Here is a 9894-nt window from a genome sequence, read left to right as displayed (position 1 = left end):
TTTGCACAATCCCAATAGGACTCTAACTCTCCTTAGCAGAGTCCTTCTAGGAGTCTTATCACTGCAAGCCAAGTGAGATGGCTGAACCCTTTACCTCGGTTTATACATTCCTGACCGAATTGCCTTATCTCGGTCCCCTGCCATTCAGACCGTTTGATTGGAAGTCAATCTAATAAATGCCACCCTGCCGAGCTACACATAGCTCAGCCCTCGTCATTGATGTTACCTCAGATTTGTCTGTTTAGACCAAGCTAACTGCAGTAATCTCTGACCGAGCTAACAAGGGCGAGGTCCAACTTGTGAAGCCTAAACACCTCGGCTAATAGCTCGGTTCGAACTTTACCTGGCCCAAGCTCGTTAGTTTTTAGACCGAGCTACAGCAGCTTCTATCTCAATCTGATGTGCGGCCCAACTTCCAAAGAAGTCTCTTCCTTAGCTCGGCCCAATTTATTTATAAATTACCCTCTCAATTGCCCCTTAATTCCATATGCGCAACGTGATTGAGATTACTTTCCGCTAGCCGAGCTAAAAACGCTCAACTCTGCCGAACTAGAGAAGTTTGTTCGGTCTCGTTCCAACAAGTCTTGTCAGTTGCTCAGCACGTCATTTCACTAATCTGGCATGTCTGATACGACGTTACCCCAAGAATAGGTGGCGTGCCCCCATTAACCCCGTTCTCCTATTACAGCCGTCATGCCAAAAATTTGAATAGCCCTGCTTTTTTGCCTTCAACGTATATATTCTTCGAGTTTGTAATCGTATGGTGAGTCGTTCTTTCTGTGTCTCGCCGAGCAGACTAACTCGGTTTACACTAACCCTGCCAACCTGCTTTGGCCGAGATAACCATCTCGGTCTAGGAATTCAAAAATTTGTTGGGCAAACCTGCCAACCTGCTTTGGCCGAGGTAACCATCATCCCGGTCAAAGAGTTCAAAAATTTTGTTGGTCAAACCTGCCAACCTACTTTGGCCGAGGTAACTGTCATCCCACCCAAAGAGTGCAAAAGTTTTGTTGGTCATACCTGCCAACTTCCTGCAGCCTAAATCCTTACCTCGGCTTAGGAGAGCTAAATGTTGGTTATTCCTGCCAACCTTCTTCAGCCTAGATCCTTATCTCGGCTGAAGAGAGCTAAAAGTGTTGGTCAAACCTGCCAACGTCCTGCAGCCTAGATCCTTATCTCGGCTTAGGAAAAAAGTGTTGGTCAAACCTGCCAACGTCCTGCAGCCTAGATCCTTATCTCGGCTTAGGAGAGAGCTCAATGTTGGTTATTCCTGCCAACTTTCTTCAGGGCGGATCCTTATCTTGGCTGAAGAAGAGCTAAATGCTGGCCAATCCTGCCAAGCTTCTTGATCGCCCCCCAGTCGGGCAAAGACTTATTTAGAAAGAGTTGGACAATCCTGACAACCTTCCCAATTGCCCCCCAGTCGGGCAAAGACTTTTGCGCGGTCAATCCTACTTGTCAACCGTGTTAACTCTTGTCGAAGGTGTTCTGTCCGACATCGCTGTTTGCATCGAACTCTGCCTTGGTGTGTATCCCATCTTCCTCTACCAAGATGTGTTGGTGAACTCGCTCCATCAGAGCTTCCATAGTAAGAGGCAGTGTCATTGTCATTGAATCTCTTAACTTATGACCCACTAGCAAACCTTGCTTGTACTATGCAATAGCTAGGTTGGTAGGACAATCTGTTACTTGGTTGAAGGTCTCCCAATACCTATTGTTGTAAGACTTCAACGTTTCCTTCTCGCCCATATTGATGGAGAGAAGCTGGTCAATCTCCACTGGCGTCTTGGTGTTTGTTCTGAATTTGGTTACAAATGCCTCCGCTAGTTGTGCCCATGAAGCTATACTACCTTCTGGTAACCTTTCAAACCATGTTAAACCCATGTCGCCAAGGCTAGACAGAAACATGATACACATTAAGGGCTCATTTCGTCGATACACGGCCATAACCTGGCGAAAGTGGCTTAAGTGCATGTAGGGGTCCGACTTTCCCTCATAAGTTGTGAATTTAGGCTGATAAAAGTCTAAGGGTAATGGTGCGTCCTCAATTGCCGGAACGAACGGCGAGCTCCACGACCTTGCTAACACTTTGTCCACTGGTTCATAGGCAAGGCGCGGCTCTGGCATTCCTACCTCGGCACTCCCATGTGTTCTAGGAACCAATCGTTGTAGTGCGGAGACTCTGCGGGGGTCGCGAGCCTGAGTGTTTTCTCTCTTTCGAGCCCTTTCAATCCTCATTCTCTTAGGCCTGGAGTAGCGTGTCTTGGAAGTCTTTGATTGTGTATCACCCAACCTGAGGCTTCTACTTTCAGTTTGTGATGGTGTGACTTGTCTGTCACGATCTTCTGAGTGGCAAGAATGTGTGTTGCCTTTGCGCCCCTCTTTTGCTACCACCCCCTTGCCTTTTATCTGGCTCTTCATAGACTCTATGTCAGCCGCCATTCTTCTTATTACTTCGTCTTGTTCCCTTACGCGATCTTCAAGAACCTGAGGATCCATCTTCCGTCTCTGTCTATCAGGGCTTTGAGAGCGGTGTGGACTTGAGCCCCGTCTTTCTCTCGCTTCTCTTTGCGGATTCCTTTGCTGGGGATCTAATTTCGCCATGAGTGGAATAGAAGGTAAACCTTCGCGCCTCCCACCCCCTTCCGGGGTTTGCCCATCTATAGTAGATTGCAGAAAATATTCGTTGTGCGCCATTGATTTCAACTAGAGAGGAAAACTTGATCAAAAGGTTTTTTTCTATGTGCAATTCCCATAGACGGCACCAATTGTACGAACACGAAATAATTCTTCTCGTATGATCCTATTGATCAAGTTTGCGCTCCTCCAAACGTCATCGCTTTACTTCCTGAAAACACAAACATGAGCTAGCCGGCGGGTGTGTACCGAAAACCCCTTTGATGCCTAAGTCAGCAACTAGACAATAGACAATAAGCTCTGTGTATTCTAGAGTAAGAATTGGGATACCTGTACAAAGGTCTGGTCATGAGCTTTTATAGATTCTGCTTGGCACAATCCTAGTAGGATTCCAACTCTCCCTATGAGAGTCGTCCTAGGAATCACACACCCTACTCACTACTAACCAAGTGAGATGGTTTGCACAATCCCAATAGGACTCTAACTCTCCTTAGCAGAGTCCTTCTAGGAGTCTTATCACTGCAAGCCAAGTGAGATGGCTGAACCCTTTACCTCGGTTTATACATTCCTGACCGAATTGCCTTATCTCGGTCCCCTGCCATTCAGACCGTTTGATTGGAAGTCAATCTAATAAATGCCACCCTGCCGAGCTACACATAGCTCGGCCCTCGTCATTGATGTTACCTCGGATTTGTCTGTTTAGACCAAGCTACCTGCAGCAATCTCTGACCGAGCTAACAAGGGCGAGGTCCAACTTGTGAAGCCCAAACACCTCGGCCAATAGCTTGGTTCGAACTTTATCTAGCCCAAGCTCATTAGTTTTTAGACCGAGCTACAGCAGCTTTTATCTCGGTCCGATGTGCGGCCCAACTTCCAAAGAAGCCTCTTCCTTAGCTCGGCCCAATTTATTTATAAATTACCCTCTCAATATATATATCAAATAATTTGTTTTAGTTCAACACTTAATTTCTTATTGAACAACTTTTCGACTTAAAAATTCATCATTAAGTTTTTAGTACTTAATTTTTTATTTTTTAATTTTCAATTTTATCAAATACTATCTAAGTCGTAATAAATTTATTAAAACATTTAAGAGAAAATAAATTTGTGGTTTTTTTTTTTTAGATTGGAAAGTTATTGTTAAAAAATGGTTAATTATTATAAATATTTTTAAATTGCGTATAATAATAAAGTACAATTAGTCAATGCTTATTTTACCATTCAAAATTCTCATTTATACTTAATATTTTGTTGGACCAAATAGTTTGAACTAGACAAACAATACAAGCTCCTAACATATAGAGATGTTAATACGTATTCTATTAATAGTATTTTGAATTTTAGCTTGTAAAATTTAAATATCTATCTTTTTTTTTTCATTTTCAAAAGTATTGCAATTTAATAAAATTTAAAAAAATGTTATTATATTGATAAAAGAATCAACAAAATAAAGTAAAAAAATTTGTGGTAAATTTTTAAAAACTAACCTGGGTAGGTATAAGCATTGCATGTGTTGACATCATGTTTGTCATAATAGTAAACAAATAAAATTTGCTGAAATTTGCAGTGGCCGAATAGAAAAGCTACAATTTGGTGGAGCCATTTGCAAGTCGGCTCTTAAGGGCTGACTAACTGTAGCTCGCCTCGGCCGAGTAAGCTTACTTTTATAGCTGAGTATGTTACAGATCATACGACGTAAATGTGGGCCCAACTGTGAGGGTAGGGTTTCCATAAATCAGAAGGTGGGCCCTAGAAGAGTATTATAAAAGGAGGAACATCAGCCAGAAGGAAGATATGTGAAAGAAAACTGGATAACTTGAAATAGAAGTAAACTTGAGAAAATACTGACTTGCCCATCGGAGTGCTAATTCCGGCACCCTCGACCGGAGTGTTCATTCTTTTCAGGTAGCGACTAGAGGATCAAAGAGCGTCTACTTGGATTAGAGAGTATTTCCAAACCACATCACCACAATTGGCACCGTTTGTGGGAATACTCAAGTGCGTTCATGGCAGGCGTAACAAATGATCCTTCACTCGTTGTTGACGATGTTACACCTAGATACGGTGTTACTCCAAGGAAAATGCTTGGATCGGAGAATATCACCGCGAGAAGAGCACTGAACTTTGACTCAGTAGCTCAAACCTCACCCTCAACCTCTATGCGAGAGACTATGTAGACGATCATGGATATCAAGCAACACAAAGTGAACAACGCCTGGAAGCTATGGCAGCTGATAACAAGCGTTTACATAGAGAATTGGCCCTGGAGGTAGCCAAATCCCAGTAGGTCGCGTGTCATGTCCGAGGTCGTTCGCCAGAGAAGCAGAAGGATGATCAATGACGTCAATGTCGAAAACACAGTAGTGGCAATGGTTCTGATTCGCCATCTCAGGAACCCAGAAAGAAGGGGTGAGTTGATGTATCTAGCTCATCCGAGGGCAGTCCATATGTGAGACACAGGCGAGGGAAATGAAGTGATGGTTTGGATGAAGAGGACAGGCACGACCCTTTCGTACGACGCATTACAAGGTTTGCGCTGCCTAAGAAGTTCAAAGCACTGACATTCACCCTGTACGACGGAAAATCAGATCCCATAGACCACATTCGTCATTACAAATAAGTGATGACTTTGCATGCTGATGATGAAGCCCTTATGTGTTGAATGTTTCCAAGTAACTTGAGACCATTGGCCATCAGATGGTACTATAAACTGGAACCGTCGTCAATAAGAAGTTTTCATCAGCTGTAAAAATCCTTCAAGGCAAGATTCATCACCAACAAAGTTCAGCCAAAGCACGCCGACTCTCTCTAGGCGATGCAAATTAAACTAGAAGAGACTCACCGTAAATATTCGGCACGCTATTAGGAGTGTTTCAACTTGTTTGATGATGCCTACAATGATTCTATGGCCATTACCACCTTTAAGATATGATTATATCCCAATAGCCCTCTCCGTAGTTCGTTAACCAGACGGCCTCCTAAAACAGTCTGGGCACTAATGAAAAAAGTTGAAGAGTACTGTAAGGTGGAAAACGATGCCCTTTGCATAAAGCCCACACATAAAGTAGTTAAATCGGCTTCATCTGGTCTGGTTCAGCCAATAAGCGTTGTGCCGTCAAAGAGCCTCGAACCTCGGACTCGGACTAAATGAGACAGCCGGCGTGATTCGCGCCGATCAAACGGGCAGTGTTCGCACCGTTCAAACGAACAATATCAAGTTGATAGTAGGCGCACAAGACATTCAGATAAGAAGTATACAGAATTGACGGAGCTGATCAGTAAGATCTTATCCAAAGTTCAATATCTTCTATTTTTTAAGTGGTCATCTAAGATGATGGGACCCCCTGATACAAGGAGAAGGGATAGGTGGTGCGAATATCACAAAGACCATGGCCACGACACTAACAGCTGTTATGCACTAAAGAACCACTTGGAGGAGTTAGTTCAGGACGGCCAGTTGGCGCAACATGTCCGAAAGAACAATCCATCGAACACAGTAGCTCTACGGCCGGATTCGCCTCCACTTGGTGTAATTCATATGATATACAGCTTATCGCCGTCAGCTGAGGTACATATAATTTAGTTGCAACCTAACTTGTCCAAGTCGATCACATCAGCCAAACGACTCCATGAAACTGGTAAGATTAGCTTCGATGAGACCGACCTAGATGGAGTAACTCTCTTCCACGCCGATCCCCTCGTTATCGAACTACGCGTGAACAGACTCACAATCGAGCGTGTTCTCATCGATCAGGAAAGCACCTCTGAAATAATGTACTACAAGATGTTTGTTAAACTTGGCTTCACTAATTCGGATCTAATGCCGATTGATTACCCACTGTTCGGCTTTAACGCCAACCCCGAGTATCCCTTGGGCAAGATCGCACCACCAGTACGGGTGGATACCAGATTAGTCGACGTGGAATTTCTGGTTGTCAAACTCCCGTCACCATACGATCTTGTCATGGAATTTCTGGTTGCATACAATGCAGGCTGTGCCAAGCACCTACCATCAGTTGCTCCACTTTCCAACTGAATATGGCATTGAGCAGATTCGAGGCTCTCAGAAATCGGCACAGGCATGCTATTTTTGTGCCACTACAAAGAGGCCAAAGGAATTGGAAGTGAACTCAATTGAAGTACCGAATCGAGAGAGCCTTGATGACATTGGGAAAATCCCCAGCAAAAAGGAAATTGAAGACCTTGATCAGATCAAAATCAATAGGAACCCTGACAAATTCTTCATGATCGACATCTCCCTGAACGAAGTTGATAGACGCGAGCTGGTTTTCTTCTTACTCGGCAACCTCGACGTGTTTGCATGGACACCATACGAAATGTCGGGGGTGGATCCAGTCGTGGCCCAGCATTGTTTAAATGTTGATCCAAAAGTCAAACCAATCGTTCAGAAAAGTCGGTGGTTAGCTGCGGAGCATGCATCCGCCGTTGTTGATGAAGTTGATAGATTGCTTGATGCCGGGGCAATTCGTGAAGTAACTTATCCCACGTGGCTGTCCAATACCGTGGTTGTAAAGAAGAAAAATGAATCCAGGCGTATTTGTGTGGATTTCACAGATTTGAACAGGGTCTGTCCAAAGGATTGTTTTTCTCTTCCCAGAATCGACCAACTTGTGGACGCAACAACACATCATCAGTGCATGAGCTTCTTAGATGCCTACAGGGGTTATCACCAAATTGCCATGCAGCCAGAGGATCAAGAAAAGACTGCATTCCTCACCCCAAGAGGAATCTATTGCTACAAGGTCATGCCCTTCAGACTGAAGAATATGGGGGCAACTTACCAGAGGTTGGTTACCACTATGTTTAAGGAACAACTCGGCCGCACCATGGAAGTATACATCGATGACATGGTGGTGAAATCCAAGGAAAAGAATGATCATCTTGCCGATTTAGCAGAGACCTTCGGTATTCTCTGAAAGTACAAGATGAAACTGAACGCCTTGAAATGCGCATTCAGCATCGATCCGGTAAGTTTCTCAGCTATATTGTCAACCATCGTGGAATAGAGGCCAACCCGAGGTAGATCACAGCAATTCTAGAACTCGGCTTCCCTCGGTCGGTCAAAGAAGTTCAAAAGCTGATAGGAATGGCCGCTGCCCTCAATAGGTTTATTAGCCGTTCCTCAGATTGCTGCTGACAATTTTTTCACACACTTCGGCAGTGCAAAGCATTTGAATGGACCCTCGAGTGTGAGGCCGTGTTGGATGGCTTGAATACTTATCTCCGATCAGTACCACTCCTGGCAACCCCATTGCCAGGCGATCCGCTCATCTTGTATCTGGCGATATCCGACCTGGCGATCAGTGTCGTGTTATTAAAAGAAGAACTCGAGGAGCAGCGAACAATTTACTATGTAAGTAAGGCAATGGTCGACGCCGAAACACGATACCTACCACTAGAAAAGCTCATCCTTGCTCTCGTGGTGGTTGCAAGAAAGTTGATGCACTATTTTCAGGCTCATACCATAGGGGTATTAACAGACTATCCTCTCCGATCAGCGCTCCGTAGCGCGGAAGCATCAGGGCGAGTCTCTAAATGGGCATTGGAACTCGGCCAGTATGATATCCAATTTTTACCGAGAACGGCTATAAAGGGACAAGTGTTGGCCGACTTTGTAGCTGAGTTTACAGGGTGCCATGCCGATTTCAAGTTCGACCAACTCGCCCGCCACCCTTAACCAGACTGGAGAATGTACGTTGGAGATATTTGGCAAATGTATTGTGATGGATCGTCTAACCAACCTGGCAGCGAAGTCGGCATAGTAATCATGACTCTCGAAGGGGCAATAATCGAGCAGGCAGTTAAATTGGGTTTTGAAGCGTCGAATAATGAGGCCGAATACGAAGCATTGCTAACCGGCCTCCACAATTCGCTTCATCTGGGCGCCAAGCAATTACAGGTTTTCTGTGACTCAAAACTAGTCATCAACCAGTTGAAGGGGGAATATGCGGCTAGAAATGACCAAATGACAGCATATATGAAAACGACAAATTCCTTACTTACGAAGTTCGACCATCACGAGTTGAATCAGATAACTCGGGATCAGAACATGCACGCGGATGCCTTACTTAGCCTCTGCTATCAACTTAGAAGTCAAACAAACAATCGAAGTAGGGTTCATCTTAGAGTCGAGCATCACCTCTTCTGAACTAGTTCGGATTAACATCATTGAGCCAGGTCCGAGTTGGATGGGCCCTATCGCTGCATTTCTCTCCTTAGAATAGCTCCCAACAGATAAGAAAGAAGCCCACAAGTTGCGAAATAAAGCCCTGCGATATTATTTGGATCCGCAGGGAAAGCTTTACAAAAAAATCTCTCTCTAGACCATATTTGGAATGTGCTCACCCCGACAAAGTTGAGGAATTCTTAGCCGAAATACATGAAGGTAGTTGCGGTGCCCACTTTGGAAGATGCTCATTGGCCCACTGAGCTGTAACGCAAGGGTATTATTGGCCGACCATGCAAACAGATGTCGAGAACTACGTAAATAAATGCGAACAATGTCAAAAGTATTCCCCGTTAACTCACTTGCCTACTGAGAAATTAAATTCCATTACTAGTCCTTGGCCGTTCACTCACTAGGGACTTGATATCGTCGGACCACTATCGCGGGCTCCAGGAAACAAGCGATTCCTGATCGTCGCAACAGATTATTTTACAAAGTGGGTCGAAGCAGAGGCATTAACACATATTCGAGATGCCGATGTTAAACGCTTTGTATGGAAAAACATTATAACTCGATTCGGCATACCGCAAGCACTTGTATCCAACAACGACACCCAATTCGATTGTGGTGTCTATCGGGAATTATACAATTCATACGGTATCTAGCCCTACTTTTCCTCGCTGGCATACCTGCAAAGCAACAGTCAAGCTGAGGCCTCCAATAAAGTGATCCTGGACGGCATCAAGAAATGATTGGAAAAGGCCAAAGGTAGGTGGGTTGAAGAATTTCCCAGTGTACTATGGGCTCATCGCACCACTCTGAGGTGGTCTACTGGAGAAATGTTGTTCGCATTGTGCTTTGGGACACAGGCTATTATCCCTCTTGAAATCAACCTGCCCACACTAAAGTCCAAGGTTTTTGATGTGGGGCATAATGACATGATGTTGGACTTAGATTTGACTTTGAGTAAAGAACGTCGAGATCGTGCTCTTACGTGCATGGCGCGATATCAGCAGCAGCTCGCCAAGTCGTATAACCAGCGCGTGCAATTGCGTCGTTATACACCTGGA

The sequence above is a fragment of the Camellia sinensis genome, chromosome 5, assembly GCF_055761805.1.
Source record: "Camellia sinensis isolate YWXY chromosome 5, ASM5576180v1, whole genome shotgun sequence".
Taxonomy (NCBI): Eukaryota; Viridiplantae; Streptophyta; class Magnoliopsida; order Ericales; family Theaceae; genus Camellia; species Camellia sinensis.
The sequence above is the reverse complement of the archived record's forward strand: the minus strand, read 5'-3'. Positions refer to the sequence as shown.